This window comes from Erpetoichthys calabaricus, chromosome 2, assembly GCF_900747795.2.
Source record: "Erpetoichthys calabaricus chromosome 2, fErpCal1.3, whole genome shotgun sequence".
Taxonomy (NCBI): Eukaryota; Metazoa; Chordata; class Cladistia; order Polypteriformes; family Polypteridae; genus Erpetoichthys; species Erpetoichthys calabaricus.
In genome coordinates, this window is record NC_041395.2 from 38,128,859 (window position 1) to 38,153,667 (window position 24,809).

The 24,809-nt window shown below is 39.5% G+C and overlaps 1 protein-coding gene across 1 annotated transcript in view; it reads left to right on the forward strand.

Moving 5' to 3' along the window:
• Window positions 1-2,055: 2,055 nt before the first annotated feature.
• LOC114645771 (adenylate cyclase type 2-like) overlaps window positions 2,056-24,809 on the forward strand; it is a 161,033-nt gene continuing 138,279 nt past the window's right edge. The window contains exon 1 of the mRNA XM_028793603.2: window positions 2,056-2,486. The gene's annotated coding sequence lies outside the window, so the exon portion shown is untranslated. The remainder of the gene's footprint in view (window positions 2,487-24,809) is intronic.

Sequence of the window (24,809 nt, forward strand, 5' to 3'; positions counted from 1 at the left end):
ATGCGACTCTTCAATTCCACCCGGTGCGGTAAACATTAACATTATATAAAGATATTGTCTGTTTTTTACCTGCATTATTATCAATCTTTAGTTTAATATTGTTTTTTGTATCAGTAAGGTGCTGCTGGAGTATGTGAATTTCCCCTTGGGATTAATAAAGTATCTAAAGTATCATTTCATTCAGGAAGACTTTATTGCATATGAAATTGGTTCTTTGTGCTTTGAAAAACTTTCAAGTATGTAGAAAAAAAATCATTAATGTATGGTGGGCTGCAGGGCACAGACAGATGAAGAACACTTGGATTTAGAAAGAGTTACTGCATAGAGTGAGAGTTAATTTAAAATCAGGACCCTTCACAAATCTGTTACCATCTAGTTTATGTACAGTGCCCCCCACTATTATTGGCACCCCTTGTAAAAATGAGTAAGAAGGGTTAGAGAAAAGTCCCTTTTTGCTGAAGAACTGTCATCTTGCACTGAAATAATGAGAAATATCGGACTTTTAACTGAAACAAGTTCATTCAAAGAAAAACAGCCCTCATCAAGAAATAAATACGTTTAGCAAAAACACATGTGCCACAATTGGTGGCACCCCTGCATTTAATACTTTGTACAACTTCCCTTTGCCAATATAACAGCACGGTCTTCTCTTATAACCTTTTATAAGGTTGGAGAATACAGAGCATGGCTTTTGAGACTATTCTTCTTTACATAATCTCTCCAGACCATTCAGGGTCTTAGGCCTTCTCCTGTGTACTGTCTTCTCACTCCACACGTCTTCTGTAAGGTTCAGGTCAGGGGATTGAGATGGCCATGGCAGAACTTTGATTTTGTGGTCAGTTAACCATTGCAGGGTTGATTTGGACATGTGTTTCAGACCATTATTCTGCTGGAAGATCCAATGATGACCCAGTTTTAGTTACCTGGCAGAGGCAGTCAGGTTTTGATTTAAAATCTCCTGATATTTCATGGAATCCATGATGCCTGTTTCCAGGACCTTTGGAGGAAACACAGCCCACAACGTCACATAACCTCCACCATATTTCACAGTTGCGACAAGGTCCTTTTCATTATAGCCATCCTTCTTTTTACATCAAACCCACTTTGTGTGTTTATTTCCAAAAAGTTCAATTTTTGTTTCATCAGACCATAGAATATGCTGCCAGTGAAAGATGTAGTAACGTTTTACAAACTCTGTGTGCTTACGTTTGTGGATAACTGACAGAAAAGGCTTCTTTCTGGCATACCTTCCAAATAATCTGTTGGCATGGAGATGCCATCTGATGGTAGTTCTGGAGACTTGGTAATCCCATATGGAGCTTGTCAGTGATCTACATAAATAAAGGGTCTTTCTGGAACCAAAACTGGTCCCCCTATAGCATCACTCTAAGAACCACACTGGCACCATTATTTGTAGGACTGCAGTAGTATTACCATTGTAGTATTGTTGTTCTCTTTTCTAGTTATTTTACAAGGTTTACTAATCTCCTATACTGTATTTAGTTCAGTTGCAAACAAAAATATTGGTGGCATTGAGCTTTGAAATTAACACCATTTTAATACTGTTTTAAGAATTAGAATTAGAGACAAAGCTATACACTGAGTAATAAATGGCTCTGTTTCAGTAAGTCTGTGTTGTTTATTTGAACGTTTTCACAAGAGACCCTTAGGCCAGGCGAAATATACAGTATATCAAATATGAACAAAAGACCCAAACCACCAGGGGCTACACCCCTGAATTTTTCTTGCTAGCTCCCCAAAGTGTGGGTAGGTGGAATATAGCACGTACATGCAGGTGCCCTTCATTTACAGGCGGCCCCTTGGCTCTGCGCCCGAATCACCCCATGCACTGTTAAGGATGAAGATGATGAGGATGGTGTACTGTTATTCTAAATGATATCGAACTGCCAGACCATGCGGTTGCTAATTATTGTTATGGCTATTACTATTAACCTTTCCAATTCTGGTTTTTCTCATTGCTTTCATTTTACCTTCCCATCTACCGCCCGCTCCTTCCAAGCCTTACACGCGGAAAACAAGCAGCTATAACAAAAAGTAAAAGAAGCCCTAGATGAGCGAACTCTTGCACTCTATCAGCAGGGTGTGCCACTTCTCTTCTTATGCAACAGCTCGGCTCCGCTGCGGAGTTTTGGACATTTTTGTGCCTCCCACACCCTCCGAGTGCGCCGCCGCAGCAGCTTGCGCGCCCGCCAGAGCTAAAATTACAGATGACAGCACAGCTACCTAGATGGGTGAGTGGGTGTGGGCTGATGAGGAACTCATTTCAGATCCGAAAACGTAGTTCATCCTGAAAAATGACACCTCGCTTAATTGGATGTACAGATGTGCCTCAGCCGTCAGCCCGACCAGTTCTGCTAGTTTATGACTAAAGCGTCGCCACGGAGGATCGCAAAATTCTGTTCACCTTACAGAAAAGGAGATCGCGGAAAAGAACAGGAAAGACCCGGCGTGAGATAAGATGTGCAGTAAGTGCTATTCGCTTCCTTCCGATTGCGATTATTACTGTGATTTTTAACTTTTGATTATTTGGTCTCTTGTTACGAGACACACGACGAGTGCGGTCTGCGCCGCCGAACCGAGCCAACAGATTGGAACCGAGCCGCTCTTTGCTGGCGTGCTTCATAAAGCTGTCTGTCTGTGGCTGCCAGTCTGTCGGAGACATCTCAGGTTATGATGTTTTTCATAACATTCTTTAGACCAAAGATCTTTGTGCACTTCGGTAATTTACTCTTGAGCGCTGATTCGCGCTCCTCATGCGACCCTCACTGATTCATGGACATTACCAGTGAGTGTGGCGCTGAGGTGTCACCCGTTGCATGCCTGCGCTCGGGTCCTAATTTGGGATCCTGAGGTTGTTTATCGTGTGGTGGGTGCTGCAACTTTTTAGGCTCCACCAAAAGAAAAAGTATTTTTTCTAGTAGAGCCTGCGTTAATTCTATATTGGAAAAAGTGAAAATACAAACACTTTTTCTATTTCCGTCCTAGTGTATGGGCACAACGGGCACCGACTGGGGGCCCCAGCAGCATAAGGGCTCACAATGTTTCTGATGGCAATGTATGTTTCTGTTTTGCTATCAAAACACAGTCCCCACTTTTCCAGGGGCCCAATGATCCTCTTTCCACCCATTCCACCATTTTTCCACTGTTTAACTTGCGTTTCCGTAATCACGGAGGTTTTGCTGAGAAACTGCTTGTGTTTTGAAGGATTTATCTGGCATTCTGTTCTGAGGTGTGTGTCAGAACTTGTCATTTAGCAAAGAATCTGGGAGAACAATATGCCAAGTGTTTCACCTCTTGTCTTTCAATATAGACGAAAATGGAAAATACGGTAAAAGTGAAACTGCGTTTTAGTGCTTCATTGAATAAAGATGGTCTGCTCGTTTGAATATGTATGCGTCTGCCAATAATACAGAACATTCAACCAGCATTCGTTTTTTGAGCCATTACAAAGCTGCACAGAGCAAGAGTGCCTGCTGGCCGGTGCCCATCCAGGATGGGATGCCAGGCCATCACGGCACACACCTCTACAAACCAAACTTGCATATCGTTATGCAAAAAATAGATAGATAGATAGATAGATAGATAGATAGATAGATAGATAGATAGATAGATAGATAGATAGATAGATAGATAGATAGATAGATAGATAGAAAATATTTTATAAAATACATGCAGGTGTCTTTCTTTCTTTCTTTCTTTCTTTCTTTCTTTCTTTCTTTCTTTCTTTCTTTCTTTCTTTCTTTCTTTTCCCTCAGTCTACTTGTCACTGTTAAAGGTCACAGTCATTCTTTGTGTCTTAATCCTGACCTGAAGCACGTCCACACTGCACAGACTCGCTTGCTCTTTCACATTCTTCTTCTGATTGAGGTGACAGGTGTCTCATCTGTCCAGCTCTCTCTCTCTCTCTCACTCACTCACTCACTTGTGTTAAGATGGCTCTTTCTCATAAACCCCAGTTTTGAAGACACTTTCCGATTTCCTTCTCGAAGATGAAGTTGTTCTTTTCTGTGACTTCTTTTCTTGATTGATCTTCTTTTGTCTTCAATGCTGATTTAGCCATCACTCCCCCCAACCCACAGTGTGTTATTGTGCCTGTGCTCTAATTGTGAGATACATTAGTGGCCATTTGCAGTGTACCTCTGTAAGTGTAAAGTCTTACAGATGGCGTCTCACTGTTAAAAGGCACTATATAAATTAAAGGTTTTTTGTTTGTATCATTGCATTTTCTTTAATGGACTTTGCAATATGAAGACTTAACAGAAGAGAGCTGTGGCTGAGCCTCGACACCTTGTGTGTGTAGCGCCTTGACTCACTTGGCTACAGTGGTCTTTATGTCAATGTTCCGAAGTTTCCAAGATGATACCACTTGAGACTTGGGCTGGCTGCTTTGCCCATATAAACCTTTCTCTGCTTTGAGGACCACCATCTCAGTTCCTGTTTATAGGAGGGGTTTGGATGTCAGCTTTTCCAATCCAAGATGAAGAGCTGCTTTTCATCAGCTCTGTCAATGACTGAGAAGGGCGCCCATCACATGTGACAATCTCCTTACACTTTCTCATGCCCACTCCTTGTCACTTTACTGTTCACACAGGACAGTGCTCTGGATGTATTGTTAAGCTTGATTTTGTTGGCACGGATTATGAAAGGAGTGACTGCCTGTGCTTAAGGCTTTGGAGTTTTAACCCCGAGGTTGTGGATTCAAATCCTGATACTGACACAGTGTGACAGGAGCAAGTCAGCTTCACTTGGCTGTGCTCCAATTGGAAAAAAACAAAAAAATGTAACCAATTGTGTGTGAAATGTTGTAAGTTGCCTTGGAAAATGGTGTCAGCCAAATAATAAGCAATAATTACATAAAATGAAACATTATTGATTGACTAATTGCTTGCTAGAAGAACAGATGAAGATTCTTTGAATTGAAATAAATGACCTTAACTGCAGGTTTGTGGTAGAGCAGCACACACAGACAAAAAGCCATTGGGTAGCAAAGTGGTGGAGCAGCTAGCGACCACTGCTTTACAAAGAATGGGCTCAGACCTAGTGCCTGCTGTTTGTCTGTCTGGAGTTTGCATGTTCTCTCTGTGTTCTTGTAGCTTTTCCTTCCATCTCCACAAAGGCATGTCTGTTAATTTAAATGGCCCTGAATGTACAAGTGTGTAAGTGTGGGAGTGCCCAGCGGTGAACTGCCAGTCTGTCTTGGGTTATCTCTTTATGGTATGAGAGGCTCTTGCCCCCGTGGTCTTAAATTTAATTAAGTGGGCTTGGGAATGTTGTTATATGACAGATAGAAAGATAGAGAGTGAAAGGCACTATGTGATAGATAGATAGATAGATAGTGAAAGGCACTATATAATAGATAGATAGATAGATAGATAGATAGATAGATAGATAGATAGATAGATAGATAGATAGATAGATAGATAGATAGATAGATAGATAGATAGATAGATAGATAGATAGATAGATAGATAGATAGATAGATCCGGTTTCCTCCCACAGTCCAAAGACATGCTGATTAGGTGGATTGGCGATTCTAAATTGGCCCTAGTGTGTGCTTGGTGTGTGGGTGTGTTTGTGTGTGTCCTGCGGTGGGTTGGCACCCTGCCCGGGATTGGTTCCTGCCTTGGGCCCTGTGTTGGCTGGTATTGGCTCCAGCAGACCCCCGTGACCCTGTGTTCAGATTCAGCGGGTTGGAAAATGGATGGATAGATAGATAGATAGATAGATAGATAGATAGATAGATAGATAGATAGATAGATAGATAGATAGATAGATAGATAGATAGATAGATAGTGAAAAACACTATATAATAGATAGATAGATAGATAGATAGATAGATAGATAGATAGATAGATAGATAGATAGATAGATAGATAGATAGATAGATAGATAGATAGATAGATAGATAGTGAAAAACACTATATAATAGATAGATAGATAGATAGATAGATAGATAGATAGATAGATAGATAGATAGATAGATAGATAGATAGATAGATAGATAGATAGATAGATAGATAGTGAAAAACACTATATAATAGATAGATAGATAGATAGATAGATAGATAGATAGATAGATAGATAGATAGATAGATAGATAGATAGATAGATAGATAGATAGATAGATAGATAGATAGTGAAAGGCACTATATAATAGATAGATAGATAGATAGATAGATAGATAGATAGATAGATAGATAGATAGATAGATAGATAGATAGATAGATAGATAGATAGATAGATAGATAGATAGATAGATAACAACAACAACATTTATTTCTATAGCACATTTTCATACATATAATATAACTCAAAGTGCTTTTCATGATGAAGAAAGAGAAAAAAGACAAAATAAATAAGAATTTAAATAAGGGAACACTAATTAACATAGAATAAAAGTAAGGTCCGATGGCCAGGGAGAACAGAAAAGACAAAACAACTCCAGACGGCTGGAAAAAAAAAATAAAATCTGCAGGGGTTCCGGGCCACGAGACCACCCAGTCCCCTCTAGGCATTCTACCTAACATAAATGACATCAATCAGTCCTCATTGTATTCAGGGTTCTCATGGAAGAACTTGATGATGACAGTCATGTGGACTTCTGGCCTTTAATCCATCAATGATGGGACATCACGTTGCTCTGATCAGGTGGTGGTGGCGCAGGTTGCCACCCCAGAAACCCGAAAAAAGAACAGAAGAGAAAGTAGGGGTTAGTACGGATTTTGAATATGAATACCATGAATAATAATGATAATTAATTGAATATACAGAGGCTCAGGATTAAACTATGATGAAGCTATGAGAAAGACATGTTAAAGTAATGTGTTTTCAGCAGTTTTTTAGATAGATAGATAGATAGATAGATAGATAGATAGATAGATAGATAGATAGATAGATAGATAGATAGATAGATAGATAGATAGATAGATAGATAGATAGATAGATAGATACTTTATTAATCCCAACTAGTAAAGGCACTATATAATAGATAGATAGGTAGAACTCGACTGAGCCCCAAAGGGAGGTTTCCTTGCCACAGTAGCAATGTAGAACATACAGCATTGTGCAAAACAGTACAAAGAGGTTTTGTTACCTTTCTGTAATGCGACTCTTCTGTATAAGCTCTATTCTTTATGTTCCTTTTACACCTGATATGCATACAGCTCAAGTGACTTCCTTAATTCTTAGGATTATGTTCTTTGATTTCTCATGTGCTTTTAAACCATCCAGCCAGCCAGACTGGGAAGTAAGCTCTCAGCAATGCAGGTGGAAGCTCCTCTCATTTTGTGGACCATAGACTGTCTGACGGGAAGGCCACAGTATGTGTGGCAATAGGGCTGTGTGTCTGACAGTGTGCTGTGTAAGCATTGGTGCTCCACCAGGGATGGTTCTATCACCGTTTCTTTTTATCTTGTACGCTATAACTGCTATCTGCAGAAATTTTCTGATGACTCTACAATAGTGGGAAGTATCAGGCATGGAGACAAGATGAAATATTCTGTAGGAGGGTAGTGGGCAGTTTTGTTGACTGGTGTGAGCTGAATCAGCTACAGGTCAACATCAGTAAAACTATACAACTGGTAGTGGATTTGAGAAGATCACAATCTCCAGTTACTCCCCTGTCTATTAAGGGTGTGGATGTGGAGATCATTCAGGACTACAAGTATCTGGGGGTGCATATGAACACAATAAGTTGGGCTGGTCTAAGAACTCACTGGCCATTTATAAGAAGGGTCAAAGCAGGCTGTATTTCCTACGAAGACTCAGATCTTTTAGGGTCTATAACACTATGCTGCTCATGTTTTATGAGTGTGTGGTTGCCAGTGCTGTCTTTCTCGCTGAGGCCTGCTATGGGGGCAACATGACAGTAACAGACATTACAAGGCCAAGCAAACTGATTCAGAATGACTGGCTCTCTGGTAGGAGTGAAACTGGACAGCTTGGAAACTGTGGCAGATCGGAGAATGCTGTGTAGACTTTGGTCTGTTATTGAAAGTGCTAATCACTCACTTCATAGTGCTGTGGTTGGACAGAGGAGCGTTTTCAGAAGTACACTGACCAGCATAAAGTGCTCCACTGAACGTCACAGAAAATCCTTCCTCACCATCAGACTCTGAGGCTACGGATCTGCGCTGGTATCCAGAAGGTTGTTGGTTCAAATCTCCTTCACTGTCAAAAGAGATTCTACTCTGCTGGGCCCATAACGTAAAATTGCTCCAGGGGCGCTGACCCTGTGCCAAGGGGTATGCGAAAACGAACACATTCCTAATACAATAAACTGTATAAGGCGAACAAAAAAAGAAAAAAAAACCCAACTCCTCTTCCGGTCACTCATCCACACAATAAGCTGCTCCCTCTTTCCTTAATGGATTTCTCAGAGCATTTTTCAGCTACTTGGATGTGCCATAACTTGTCTGTTGCTTCTCATGTGAATAACAGAATGTGTGATATTTCACTTCTATATGCAATGTTGTTACGTGAAATACATCCTGCTCAGTGTGCTATTACTGTTTAGTAAACTAGGGATTTTGTAAAAGACTTAGATGTACAGTGTGTAGTATATTTAATTCACAGCATACATGTAGAGCATAGTGAATGAGGATTTACAGTAGTTTATTTTGATATTTATATTATTCGCTTATTATTTATATTTGCTCTTCGTGTTGCCTGTGCCTTTGTCTATTTGTATTGTTGTAACATAAGTCATTTCCTTCGGGATTAGTCAAGTTTTTCTGATTACTGTCACACTCTTAATCAGTAACTTCGACTCCAAGGTCCATTGACTTAACTACTAAGCCACACAGCCTGCCAGGCGCTGCATGTTCCTCTTGGATTTGTCTCGGCCCCCCTACCAGGCGACTTCAGTTTCCTCCCAGAGCCCAACGCCTCGTTGTTAGCTTGACTGGCAACTCTAAACTGGCCAGCGTGTCAACCAGATTATGATCTGTTATAGCAGCACTAATTTTACGAACAATGAGACAGATCTCTGGATTTCCTGTCGCATATTCAAAAAGTGTAACCTTTTAAAGAGAAGTCGTTTCTCCATTTCCTGCTTTTCTCCAATGCACTCAGGTTTTAAGGAAAAACGAGCCAATTATATCCTGGTAATGTTATCTTTCGTTCAAAGTATGCATTCCAATGGCACTGCAGTTGGAAACGCTTCTCCATGGGGCCAGTGAGCTTGGTTTAGACCTCAGCCAATTCATGCGTGGGAGGTCTCAGCATCTTCTAGTTTCCTCTCACACAGATAGATAAACAAAAATATCAATTACATTTAAAAGCAAAGTTTATTAAATTTGTAATGAAATTCATTAAAACCACAAAATGTTAACATTATTAACACGTCCACAGTGAGGACTTCCAAATGATCTCATTCTGTCCTTTATTCATTACATAAATACCCACTCAAGCCCTAAAATCTCTCCCTTTTGTGCTCTCTGGTCCCCACTCCCACTCACCCCTTACAATATTGATTTTTGTCATAAATACGATCAGGTTAGAATACAAATACTGTACAAACAGGGCGGAGAGGTGGCTCTGATGCTAGGGATCTACACTGGCAATCAGAAGGTTGCCGGTTTGAATCCCGTAAAATGCCAAAAAGGAACTCTGCTCTGTTGGGCCCTTGAGCAAGGCCCTTAATCTGCAATTGCTGAGCGCTTTGAGTAGTGAGAAAAGCGCTATATAAATGCAAAGAATTATTATTATTACAAATTGCAGTTCATCATTTTCATATTTACAGAGTACACTATTCACACACCATTTATCCTAGAACTGTACAAGATTCTGAGTAGAGTGATGCAAATTCAAATCCACTCCAATCCTACTGTCACATATCATTTTAAATAAAATCCCAAATCAGAAAAAGCTGTGACAATATGGAAACTACAAATAAAAAAAACAGTATTCTTAAGTTAACTTTGACTAAGTATGAACCCAGGATGCGCGTATTTCATGTTTTGTCAGTCAACTTCATTTCATTTTTTAATACACATCCATTCCTGCATTTTAGGCCTGCAACACATTCCAAAACAAGTTGGGACGGTAAAGCAATCACCGCTTTGTAATGTCACCATTCCTTCTCACAACACTTTTCACATTAAGGATACCTATTGATAAAATTTTCAAGTGTTATTTTATCCTATTCTTCCGGCAAACACTTCTTAAGATGTGCAACAGTACCGAGTTGTCATTGTTGCATTTATCGTTTCAAACTTCTCCACACATTCTCTACTGGGGACACATGAGGGCTGCAGGCAGGCCAGTCCAGTACCCGTACCCTCGTCTTCCACTGTCACGTCTTTGTAAAGTCTGCAGAATGTATTTTTGCATCGTCTTGTTGAAAAATACAAGGATGTCCCTGGATGTCGTCTTGAAGGCAGCATTTGTTGCTCTAAAATTTCAATGTACTTTTCTACATTAATACTGCCATCACAGAAATATAAATTATTTTTGCCAAGGGCACTGACACAACCCCATACCATGGCACACCCTGGCTTTTGGACTTGTTGCTAATAACAGTCTGGATGGTCCTTTCATCTTAGGTCTGGAGCACATGACATCCATTTGCAAAAAATGTCCATGTCCATGTCCAAAAAAGATCTGGAATACTGATTCCTCTGACCACAATACACGTTTCCACTGTGTGGCGGCCCATCCCAGACACCACCAAGCCCAGAGAAGTTGACGCCGCTTCAGGACATGGCTTCTTTTTTGCACAGTGAAGTTTGAAGTGCCATTTGTGAATGTATCTCCATATTGTAATGTTTGATAAAGGTTTCACACAGTAATCAGGCCTTGCCCATGTTGTTCTATCAGCTGATTGAGTGCCAGTGCCTGCCGACTGAGGGATCGGAGATCACGGCTGTTCAGTTTAGGCGTGCGTCCCTTGACTCACTGAAATTCCTGCAGATTCCTTGAACCATTTAATGATATTATGCACTGTAGAGGGAGAAATATGCAAATCCATTCCAATCTTCCTTTGACGAACATTGTCTTTAAACAGTTCAATAATAGGCTTCTTGGGGTGGAATGGTGGCTCTGAGGCTAGGGATTTGTACTGGGTTTCCGGTTCGAATCCCGTAATTGCCAAAAGGGACTCTGCTCTGTTGGGCCCTTGAGCAAGACCCTTAACCTGCAATTGCTCTGTCCTGGGTATGCAGGGAAAACCTGGGGTTTGGTGGCAGAACTGGCACTCTAGCCACCATAAAAAACCTCACATTGGTTCTAATCCATCTGAACTAGTGTGGTGCTGAGGTGTCACCTGTTGCATGGCTGCACTCGGGACCTAATCTGGGATCCTGAGTTGGTTTGTCATGTGGTGGGTGCGGCAATGTGCTGTATCAGTGTAACCTCCACTGTTGACAAGCTCTTAAAGCCTTTCATGAATTTTGCTTTTGTAGCAAATCCTGCTTGCAATCACCTGTTTGAAATCACATCATTATTGAATTATTTTACTTCATTACTGGTCCTAATTTGCCCCTCCAAACTTCTTTTGGAATGCATTGCAGGCTTGAAATGCAGGAATGGATGCGCATTAACAAGTGAAATGAAGTTGATCAGACAAAACATGAAATATCTTTGATTCTGCAATGAAATAAAGATCTAAGTAAAATTTAAGAATCACTTAAAGAAAATCACTTAAAGAATCACAAAAATTTGCACGTTTTTTTTTTTTGCATTTTCCATACTGTCCCAAACTTTTCTCGTCTGGGTTTGTAGTATAATGTAATCTGTAGTGCCTGCTCCCATAACTTTATTTTTCTGAGTTTTCCAAATTCCCAATTTTGACTGTTCTAAAATAAGTTGACCACTTGTCCTTGTTCTTTTTTTGTGCTCTTCATCACAAACACAAACACCATCCCATTATAAGCAACCCCCAGGACGTCAGTTAGCTCCTGTTTCATTCTAAAATCAGATCTGAAGCTTTCACAGTAAAGCATAGTTTCTCACAATACACAGAAAGGACAGGTATCTCAAACCCCGGGACATATAATTGATAAGAAGGAGGTCACCTATACTATGCCAAAATATCCTGCATGCCTCCATTATCCTGCTGGCTAATGATGGTCTACAAAGCGCCCTCCATCTAAGCAGTGTTCCTTCAGTAAAACTGGTCTTCTTCGTCCAGAGTGTGATGTCCCTCAGTGCTTTCAGCTGACTTTGATGTTTCGCTTTCACACTGATCTTGTTGAGCTGATCTCTTGTGATAGTGCAAGTCTCTCAGATCTAACTCATCTCCTGCTGGAGACACCACAAGTGTACTAAAGGCCTGGGTCTTTATCTGGTCTTTGAAGATGGTCTTGTACTGAGTGCACTCCCGTGTCTGCTGATGCCATCTCCTCATTTTTCTCTGTTCCAATCGGTTGCATGTCTTATTTGGATCATATTATTCCTACTAAGATTGGAAACAGTCCTGATATTCAGATTAAGTAAAATAGGCTCAATCAGAATCCAAAATAAAGAAATGTCATCACAATCTCTTGGAACTGATAACATTTGACACTTATAAAAGTCAGTCACTTGTAAAGTCTCAATCCCCTCTAGATGACATCATGTCAGCCTCATCTGTCCTACTTGGTTAAAAAAGAGCAGTGCTAAATTCATCCCGGCCTCCTGCTCTGTGGAATATAAAGGTTTTTGCAATGATTGAAGGAGCACAATCTGACAGAATTCTGTTTTCAATGTCTATAATCCCCTGCCCACATTGAGGAGCAAACTCATCTTCAGCCATTGAAGAACGCCCCAAAAAAAATTGATGACAGCCTCTTGAATCTTCTTGATAAGTTACGGCAGAGTCTCCAGACTCATACACCGGTACCACAGACTGGGCATCACTAGATTATTAATCACTAACATGCATATGACATCTCAGGTAGTATCAACTTCCATCTGGCCAGCCGAGTTGTCACTTTCTTCAACAGTCCATCTCAGATCTTCTGGATGTACCATTCCAGGTGAAGCCAACCTTCTGTGCTCCATTGCAGACCCCATTATAGATGCTGGTGGCTTGTATCCAGCCCGGTTTTCAACTAATAATGCAATGTTTTTAGTCCATTTGATTTCTGCATTTCATGTCTGTTTCTATTGCTGTTGAAAATCAGTAAGTTTATCAATGTCCTCTTGATTTGAAATAAAAGCAACAATATCACCTGCATAGACAGTGACTTCTCCCAAATTCCCACCATAGTGAGGTATGGAGAGACCAGTCAGCACTTTTTGGAAATTCACCAAACCATGGCTCTAAGGCAGGGTGTACAGGAACCCTGATAATCAGCAGCCCTGATTGACATCTCTTCAGAGGCTGAAAGGAGCACACAAACCACCACTGACCTTGACTATAGCAGAAATGTCACTACATAACAGCTGGATGAACTTTATAAATTGTTCCCCAAATCCAAATGCTTTCAGTGCATTCCATTACTAAGAGTGGCTGACTGTATTGAAACTATTCAAATAAATACTGTTCTAAAATTCTAAAGTTTTACTGTGGCAATAATATATCAGATAAAAAAATATTGTTAATAATTGATTTATTAGGTTTGCAGTAGTTCTGGTCCAGATGCACCACTTTCTCCAACACTGAGCGCATTCTGTTGGTCAATGATTTAGAAGGAATTTTATAAACCATGCAGAGTAAAGACATAGGCCGCCAGTTCTTAATATGGTATTTGGCAATATCCCCCCCTCCAGGGATTGTTCCTGCCTTAAGCCCTATGCTTGCTGGGACTGGCTCTAGCTCCTCCATGACCCTGCTCAGGATAAGATGGAATTCATCTAACCTACTTGTCTTTGGACTGCAGCAGGATATATAAGGCATATACACAATATGAGATTGAAAAATGGACCAACAGACTGTGTGGTGTAGTGGTTAAGACTTTGGACTTCAAACCCTGAGACTGTCGGCTCAAATCCTGCTATTGACACTGTGTGACCATGCGCAATGTCACTTGACCTGCCTGTGCTCCAATTAGAAAACCAAAGGAAATGTAACCAGTAAGTCGCCTTGGATAAAGGGGTCAGCCAAGTAAGTAAATGCACTATATATTAGACATGTTTTTGAAACACACTAAATATAAGAGACAGAAAGATAGAATAGTATAAAAAACTATACAACAGAGGTCAAATTGTCCAGGCTGTCAATATATGAGAAAAAGAAATTTAAAAACATTATAATAAGCATGTAAGGACTACATAATAGATAGCTACAGTATATTGACAATGTATTGCTTAACATATATAAAGCACTGTAGACAGATAGAAGAGACACTATATAATACAGGAGATATTAAAGAGATAACAAGATAGACTGGTGTGAAATGCTCTATGCATTAAGAGATAAAAGATACATTTATGTATTTGGTTGACTCCTTTATCCAAGGTGACTTACATCATTTCAGACAGAGTCAATTCCATTTCTTTGTTTTTTCCAGTTGCAGTACAGGCAGGTGAAGTGACTTGCTTATGGTCACACAGTGTCAGTAGTGGGATTTGGGTTTGAAGTCCAAAGTCTTAACCACTGCATCACACATATAAACTACTAACAGATAATGATTGGATAATTGAAGCTAAGAGTTGGTAGTGCCAAACATTGTACCAACAAAGCATCCATTTTTTGAAAAATTAAAATAGATATTGCATGTATTTGGATCAATAAAACAAGATTAAAGATTAGATAGATAGATAGATAGATAGATAGATAGATAGATAGATAGATAGATAGATAGATACCGTAACTGAAGAAGAGGTTGAGGACACCAAAAGAAAGGTTAGGGCACTATCTGGGCTACCCATTTTAATTGATAAATAAAATAAAATAAGCAAACAATGCCTAGAGCACAAAAGAAAAGGGGCTTGGGTCAGCCTTGCCAAAACACAAGGAAGGGTCCATCAGCAGGTTCAAATGAATACTGTTTGTTTTTATGGTGCCTGAGGTGGAAAGGGCGGGGCCAACTCTGGGTGATGTGGGTGGAGTTAGTTGTTGTTGGGTTTTTACAATTAGACAAACAGTAAACCAATGCACTAATAAAGATACATATATCAAGTTCCAGCAAAAACATGCACGTTTATACCAAAGTGCAGGCACATCACATATTCTATGCAATTGTTTGGTAACATAAAATAGTCATAATATTTAGTCTGAAATTCTCACAAATACATAATAGGTGTTCTCTGTGGTCTTCTCGTCAGAGTTGTGTTGGAAAGAAAAGAAACATTTAGCACCAGCGTGTCCTCTCAGCCTGAAGTGGCAAGGAAGGTAGTCCACAGACACTCATGTATGATAAAAGATAGATATAAAAAGTGGAAGTGGATAGATAGATAGATAGATAGATAGATAGATAGATAGATAGATAGATAGATAGATAGATAGATAGATAGATAGATAGATAGATAGATAGATAGATAGATAGATAGATAGATGTGAAAGGCATTATATAATAAATAGATCAGTCCATTCATTTTCATAACCTGCTTTAGTTCATTTTTAATGAGACAGAATTTTTAATAAGATGGCCTCGTTTTTGTATCCAGCAGTTCATTCTTAGTCGTAAAGTGAATGTAGTTATTCATTGGCAGGCACCTGATTTGGGACCACATGCCACACAGATCAGCCCTTTAGCTCCTTAACCACCCTTAATGAACACAGTTATTGTACAAGTCAGAGCGTATCTTCTGTTTACACTGAGATTTGTATGAGTGATTTTTTTCTGTGTTTGCCTCAAGCAGCGCGTACATAAATGTAGTAGTCATGTCACTCTAATATTTTTTTTCTAATGGCATTTCATTGATGTCCTGTAATAAATTTGTGTCAACTCTTGTGATCAACAAACTAGCTCTGTTAACGCCTGTAGAATATGTGAAACTGCAGCAGGGCTGATTTTAATCATAGGGGATTGAATTTCACTTTGTGAATGAAGGATACAAAGAAACTTTGTTACTTGTGAGGAAAACTGCAGTGGAATCCATTTTGGGGAAAAAAATAAAAGTCTATTTTGAGTATTGCCTTAAGAACATTGTACTCATATTTAAGCTCATGGCTGCCTAGTAGGCATGGTTGAAATTATTTTGGTTCCTTCAGATAATCATGGGATAATAATCAAATGACTTGAAGTGTTTTATAACAATACCTGAAGTCTTTTAAAGAGTATTTAAGTTGTCTATTTTTGTGTCTGAGTTTCCCATGAGAGTGTCACAGAAGGCCAGCGGCCAAGCTGGCAGCAAAGGGTGCATAGGCCAGGAAATGACACTGGGCAGAATGCCAGTTCTTTTAAACAGAAGCTAATAAAACAAAGTCCATAAATTTTATTTTAGTGACTTTCTTTTTTGAATATAACAGAAATAAATATTTACATGTACTGATTTTGGAAAAGATAAGATAAGCAATGCATAGACCATCTGTGCACTGTAATCCGGTAACACACAGTATTAAAACAGATTTTTCTTCCATATGTCTATAGGGTCCTTATTGTCAAATGTACAGAGTACTGTAAATGTCCTACTTGCACATTCTCATCAACATGGAACTCGTCATCACTCTCCAGCACCGCAATTAGAGTAACACTCCTACATTGAAACTTCTGCCTTCCTTACCTTAAATAACTGCCTAACTTTGATACTTGTGTCTTCTTACCTACGTATAGTAATCTCAGAAGACATTTGTCATAACCTAGATAGAACATGACTGAGATGAAGCGATAATTAATCAACGTTTGATGGCTTAATTTTTTTGTGCACTCAAAAAAACTTCCATGCTGTCGGAATTGAGAAGATGACTGTTTGATAGAAGTGTGTCCACTGCTGTAATTATTCTTCACAGACACATCAGGTATATGGCTACAAGTAATTGTTTTTATTCTCTTTATCATATACTGTAGATGTAGCCATTCTTCTTCTTCTAAAGCTTTTCCCACTTTCATGTGGGGTCTCTATATCGGATTAGCCTCCTCCACTCTTGTTTGTTGTGTACTTCTTCACCTTGCATCACCATTTCTCTTTAGATCCCCCTTCACAGAGTCCATTCACTTTCTCTTTGGTCATTTTCCCTTCTGTCCCGACACCTCTGTATCCATGATTCTTCTCCCCACATTGTTTACCTCTCTTCTTATGATATGTCCTTACCACTTTAACCTTCATTCCTGTATTTTCCTTCAGATTTCCCCAACGTTAACTGCGCCTCTGCTTCTCTCATTCCTAACCTTATCCATCTTTGTTTCTCCACACATCCATCACAACATCCTCATTTCTGAAGTATCCAGTTTCCTTTCATGCACCTTCTTAAGGGCCCAGGTTTCTCTTCCACACAACAATGCTGGTCTGGCTACTGTTACTTTACCTTTTACTCCTGACACTTTTTTCTAGTTTTTCCAACCTGATTGCGTTCTGCGGTTTGTTTCCAGATCTTGCGCTCCATTTGCTGCTATTCTTGATCCGAGATATTTGAACGTTTCCACCCTTTTAGGTCTTGCCCCCTGGAGATTAACTTCACCATCTTGTTCTTGTCTCTTAAATCTTAGATATGCTGCCTTTTTCTCTATCCTCTATAGCTCTTCCCCAGTGCTGTAGTCTCCTTTCCATAATATCTTTAGTGGTGCAACATTTCACAATATCATCCACAATGCATTGTGGTGCCTAATCTACTATTCCCCTAGCAATAACATCCATAACTAGAGTGAACATATATGGGCTTAAAGAAGATCCTTGATCTAACCCACCTTAACTGCAAATCCATCTGTTATTCCTACACTTTTCACTTGTGTGTAAGCACCTTCATACATATTCTTAACTTTCCTTTCATACTTCTCCGGTTGCCCCTTCTCTCTCCTACATCTCCACATTTCTGCCAGGGGAACTCTTGTCACTGACCTTCTGTAAATCGATACCAAGTGCATTCCTTTCTGTTCCTCTCTGTATTTTTCCATAAAAATTTCCAAAGATTGCATCTGTTGTGCCTTTTCCTGACATAACTCCAATCGGTTCTTTCCCTAAAATCATCTCTCTCCTCAGCATTGGATCAGTTATCCTTTCCTATATTTTCATTGCATGTGACATTAGGTTTATGCCTCAATAATATTCACGATCCTGGATGTCACAATTCTACATATACTGCATGTAGGTACAATCGCCCTGCTTCTTCTCCACTGCTCTGGCACTTACTCTTTTCAAAAGATCTTTGGCATCACCTCCCATAATAATCTATTCCTTTCTCCAACAGGCTCCTCCATAATTCAGTTGGTATCCCATCTACTCCAGTTGTCTTCCAATTTTTCATTCTTTCCAATGCCTTTTTGGCTTCTTCCCTAGTTATTCCTATTGTTATGCCCTCATTTGGCACTCCATATTCAAATATGACTGTTGGATTTTCCTCATTTCACAGTTTCTCCAAGTATGCATTCCTTCTTTTGTTACTTTTATTTGTTTTACTTACAACAACTCCCCATTCTGCCAAAAATTTAAATGATTAAGTTTATTTGTGTTAACTGCTCAAATAAGTAAAAATAATTTGAATTCATCTTAGTAGGTAGCGGCATCTGTACAAACATCATGGAAGCTGCTTTGTTCTGTTTTAGGCCAAAAAATTCTAAAGAGTAAATATTAAGCATTGATTTTGCCTTATGTTGGGCAAAAAGAAAAAAGAAAAAGAAAACACTAAAGTTGTGCCACACTGATGTGCCTTCCTCTAAAGCTGGTCTTCAAATCGTGGCCTGTTGATGTTAAAGATGGCTCAGAGTCTTGAAGCTGGGAGAGGCGGGGCTAGGGGTGGGGCCTGGAGGTGTGGTTTCCTGTCTGAGGATGGAAAAGATCCTTCCTCTGTGCACCCTTTAAATCAGTCCCCATATAAGGCACATATGACAATTGCATACTTTACAACATTTGTATACATCAATACACATATTATATTAAATGTAACATAAAACCGAGCAATTTAAAGGACTGACATAAATAAAATTCTGATAACGTGAAAAGAAACAAGTAAAGGTTATTAATGGGCTTGAAAAAAAAAGAAAGTGCAGCAACATCTTGGCAGTGTAGCCTTCATCACACTGATTATCTTAATTTTTCTCAGCCTCAGAATAACTTTTACTTTCCTCTCCACTGGTAGTCTTCGGCCTACACGAGCATACAAGGGGTGCTGGCTCTTAAATTTCAAAGCACCTATTTAATCTTCCAAAATATACAAAAAATGCACAAATGTGCCCTTCTATGGAAAGGAGCCATAAAAATATTCTGGCTTGGAATGACAAGGCTAAAAAGAAGTCTTGTTTAAAGTAAAGATCACCAAAACTCTGGTCTAAGGCATTCCTATAAGGTTATAGTCTGCTACAACAGACAGAGTCAAAGTCAAAGTCAGGCAAAGTCACACTTGTGATAAGTATCTGGCTGCCCAGCTGTTCACCCCATCTCTGCATTCTACCATGTAATGAGCAGTACATCACGTACACCCACGGACCCAGAACTGCACCATTTTTATTTATAATATCCCTATGCCACAGACCTATAGTGCTGTGCTACAGCAACTTAAAAGGAAAAAGCAAGTACCATATATAGGAGAGGAAGGAGGGAACAAAGCCAGAGCAGACAAAAAGAAGGAGGAAAGGTGAGAGTAGGTGAGAAAAAGCTGCCATTAGAGAAGATTAAAGAGTTAGTCTGTCATTAGGACCTCGAGAACTGTGTGACCCCAAGCTGATTAAGGTGTCAGTCATAGGTAGGGGTGTCACGATACCGTGATTTTAAACTTTGATACAAAACTAAGAAATGTATTGAAATTCGATACCATTTTCAATACCCAATACAGTATGTAACTCAATAAGAGATTCATTTAAGTAAATTGCAATTCTATATGTATTAAAATCTTTACATTGATGGAAAAAAATGATAGAAAATGTAGTCATTTAATTCAAATGATTCAAGTAGTGCAATCTTTTGTAAAAGATAACAGTAAAGTTTGTTAAACAGCAACTGTTTAAGTCTAGTAAAAGATTTTTTTACATTGATAAAAAAACAAATCCTGTTACTAAGGTAGTAAAGAACATGAATGTGGTCTTTTGTAAGCAGTTCTTCAGAGAAGCAATACACAAAGACACCACTAACACACTTGAAGGCTTTGTATAAATGCATACAGGCCACATTGCATTTTTGTGTATATAAATTACGATGTCTTTGTATCTTCCATATTTGTGTGCAAGAAAGAATAGCACATCAACGTGCTCTTCCATGAGGTGTGCCGCAAATAATTGCTGACGTACTAAATTCACACTCTGAAGCACAGTTGGCAATATATGAGCACAAAAAGGAGTAGCGGCACTGTTTATGCAAGTGAGCTTTGAAAAGTTACAGCACCTTACATTATATAGTAAAATGTGATGAAATATAATTTTTAAATCACTTGTAATAAAATAAAAGAATGCACTACTGGCAGCACACTTAGGGCCAGTTTATACTTCACACTCAGAACACTTACGCGCATGCATCATGGCTACCACGAGTTCCCAGCAATGTTTGGACACATCCTCTGTGCACGTCGTCAGAAATTAACATGACGCATGCACGAGTTGGCAGTACCAGCAAAAATATGAGTGGCGTGTGTGTTCAAATTTTGGTACGTGATGTCAGCATCGTTGTTTGCTGTCAACATGTAATGGCAAGCCGCACTGCAGCTCCAACAGGATCAATCTGAACGCTTTGATATTTGATGAATGGTTTGATGTGGTGAAGCAAATCATCAGATTTAAATGCTGACATGCAAATGTGCTTTTTCGCATAGGCAATATAAGAGTTGCATATTCCCCATCGTAGTGACGCAAAACATTTAAATGTCTCACGTACCATCTGTATTGCTGTTGCACCTTCGAAACAGCATCAAATGCCAGAAATTTTTATTTTTAACATCTTTGACCCTCAACTCATCGTGACGATGTCTCATAATGCCACCTGGTGGAATCCTCTGGATTTACTTGCAGTATGTGCACAAGTATAGACAGTAAAGTTCTTGCATAGCAGCAGTGTCCTCAAACGTACATGTCACATAGCACTTTAGAGGCGAGGGGATGAAAATCTAGTGAGCAACAGAGCTCTTGTGCTAAATAGTGCTGAATGAACAGCGCAGAATAAAACTGACCCAGAGGTAAAATAATTGCAGACTGTTGTCTCGATGCATTGAACATTTAACTGACTACATAAAATGTTTACATCTATAGAAAAAAATAAAAATCACATCCCTACATCAAACCCAACAGCTTACAGATTTATACTTAGAAATGTTTCTGAAATTTGGAAATAAGATACCTCACAAAATTCTTTGTATTAACTCTCGTGTCAGACCTTGAAGCGTTTGGCTAAATCAGTTGTGTGAGCCCCTTTATTTGGTTTTGTGCGGGAGCAAATCTCACATATAGCCTTGCATGTATTTTGTGGTTTTCTGTTCCATTTTTGCCGTAAAGACAAAGTATTTCCAGAAACCATTCCAGCTGCCCTCCAATTAAACGGACTGGTGAAGGCTCTGACAGAGCTGAAGCCGCCATCTTAATAACACCTGTGAGTGGGTGGAATGGGGATTGCAACTGTAGTTAAGTCACCTGATAGCCGACAAGGCTCAACTCTCAAAAGCCAGAGTGAACTGGAAATGCATTCGCAACATACGTTGTAGAGTCGATACCATGAAAATAATGAGTACTGAAGCAGATTTAAAATGTTAAAATTGATACTTATCGCTATATTTCAATACTTTTGACAGCCCTAGTCATGAGTACAATGTCTGTTAAATGTCTCTTACATTTGTGGCGCACATTTTACCTTGTAGGACAGAGTTTTGAAACTGCCATGATATGTTAGAAAAGCATGTGGGAAGAGCAAAACATTATTTCGCATTCATTTTCGTGACTGCAAAACTCAATAAAAATATATATTTTGTGAAATGCAGGCAGTGAAGACTTTATACATTTGTATTGTTGTTAAGATCTGTTTTGTGTGTTTGATTGATTTGAACATAATAATATTTGTTCACATTATTTCCAAAAATAAAATGTATTTATCCCACCGTTGTTCCGAGGATGTACTCAGTGTATCGTAGGAGTATTGTATTGTTTAAAACTTGCATCGCAATACAAACTGCATGCTGAAAAAGTGTTTGAACTCATGCCTAGTAAGGATATATAAGTGGGTTTAGTGGGTGGCAAGAATGTGCCTTGCCTCAGGCGGCATTATTGAACACGCCGGCGCAGAAGTAACCTGGCTGGCTTTCCTCTGGGATGACCTCCTCCACTTTAAGATTGGGAGCAGAAGGCACGTCAGAGGTTGTGTAAACTTACCAGACCCTCGCTCCAAACACCTCTAATGTGCAACCTTTAATCCATCCCCATGGAATACTCGCCATGCTCAATGCTGGCATATTTTACAGTTGGTGAATAAGCAGGTTAAGAGATTTGCTGAGGGTCACACAGTGGATTGTGGGCAGGAATTGAACCCGCAGCCTTGTGGTCCAGTGTCCCAGTCTGTAGCCACTATGCCATCTATCCCATTAGACAGTGCTGTTGTGATTTTTCAATGTGGGTTATGCAGCTGAGCCACTGACAGAACTGAAGTCACTTATGAAATGACAGGGATGACACCACAGCTCATCTTAACTTGCATTGTGCGTCACCCGAACCCAACAACATCAGTAAGAGCTCTTACTTCCTCTTTAATTAAACCAGTCTTTATCTCACACCTGGAGTTTAGAGAACACCACTTAGATAAATGTCACTGCCTTGGTGGTCTAACACTTCACTTGGCACTGGCAGGCTAGCGACAGTGGCCTTTAAAAAGTTCATTCGGAGCTGCAGAATCTAAATATCCTCCCTCTTAAAGTCCATCCTCATTACAAAATGTATGCCTCAATGCCCTGTTTTCTTTTCTGGCACATACTGAGGGTCCCTCTGAGTGTAAACTCGAACAGAACCCCATTGATGAAGTCAAAGAAGCCTTTCAAACTGCAGTCACTGATGTTTGTTTCATAATCACACACTGCCAAATGGATTCTGTTGAGAAACTTGATGAATGGCAGCAGGAGTGTGGCACAGTGGTCTCTGCTGTGGCCTCAGCACATCGGCACTTGGTTGAAATTTAAGTTTGGCTGCAGTCAGTGTGCATTTTTTGTTTGTTCTGTGAATAGTGCAGTTTTATTCCCATATCTCAAAGTGTCACTTGGAGACTCTAAGCAGGCCTGGCTTGAGTGAGTGCCAGGGTGGGTGAGTGAGTACGTCTGCTTCTGATGGACTGGGTTGGTTCTGCCCTGCTTTATATCCTGGCTGTAATGCCCCATGAGTTTGAACTGAATTAAAGTGTTTAATGGTGAATGGATAGATGTTTGTAGTGCCCTGAGACAAAGACTTAACTCCTGGCTGCTATCGGAACCCTGAAGTCTTTGAGTTTTCTGGAACACTCCTGCCATGCAAATCTGCTTCAAAACCACATTTTTTTATTAATTAAGAATTATTTGTACCTAAATTCTTTTACCTTGGTTCCAGATGCTATACAGTGTCCATAAAAAAGTATTCACTGCACTTGGAAGTTTCACATTTTATTGTCATACAACATTGAATCATAATGGATTTAATTTGTTTTTTTTAACACCGAAATGGAAAATATTTTAATGTCAAAGTAAAAACAGATCTCTGCAAAGTGGGCTAAATTAACTACAAATAAAAAACACAAAATAATTAATCACAGAAGTCTTCACCCTCTTTTCACACGTCACCCCTAAATCATCGCTTGCTTAGCAAATTGGTTGTAGAAGTCACATAAATAGTTCTGTTTATTGTAATGTAAATGCACCTGATCTGGTAGGTCCACCTTATGGACAGCCAGTATGGTGGCCTAACCTACCCAATGAAGACAAAAGAACACTCCAGGTAGGTAACTCCATGAAAAGGAGAAAACACTTGTGAAAACACAAGTCAGGGGATGGACACAAGAAAATATCCAAGTCACTGAATATCCATTGGAGTCCAGTTAAATCAGTCAGTAAGGCTGATAGATCAGGCCGTCGACAATTGTGCAAGAAGAAGACAACTGAGGGAGACCAGCAGGAGACCCATGAACACTCTGAAGGTGTGATAAGCTACACTGAATGAGACAACAACTGCTGCCCAGGTGCTTCACCGATGTGGGAGAAATATTAAATAAAGATAGAAACATAATCCTCTACCAGGACAAGTCTGATAACACCTTTTTGAGTCAGTAATCAGGCAGGAGAAAGCTTGTCCATCTCCTCATTATTTATTCACCCCTGCAGCTCCATGTTGAAGAGGGAGCATCCATCACAGCAGTCTGTTACAGCATAGTCAGAGAAATAAGAGCAGACGTCTATTGTATAACAAATTAATTTGCATAACAGTGCTGAATTAATGCTTACATAACATACTCTGATGGGTTAAAAGACATGAGGTATTTTAGCAGAGAGCACAACTAGCCTAAAATAAGTCTTTCTCCATGATATCCTTCTTCTTCAATATCTCTTTAATTCAGCTCTTATTTTGTAATGAAAACTGTATTCGTCTTACATCTCGCCTGAAGAAGGGGCCTGAGTTGCCTCGAAAGTTTGCATATTGTAATCTTTCTAGGTGTCATTCTGCTTAACTTCTCACTACATCCATAATGGCTAACACGGTACAACACCTTAGTACTACGTGCCAACTAGCAAGTCTTACTAGTCGCATAAAAGAACATTACATCAGCCAGTCTCTTAAACCATCCCAATGGAACATTCTGCTTGTTTACTTGAACATCTTCATGATGTTTCTAAAACAAATTCT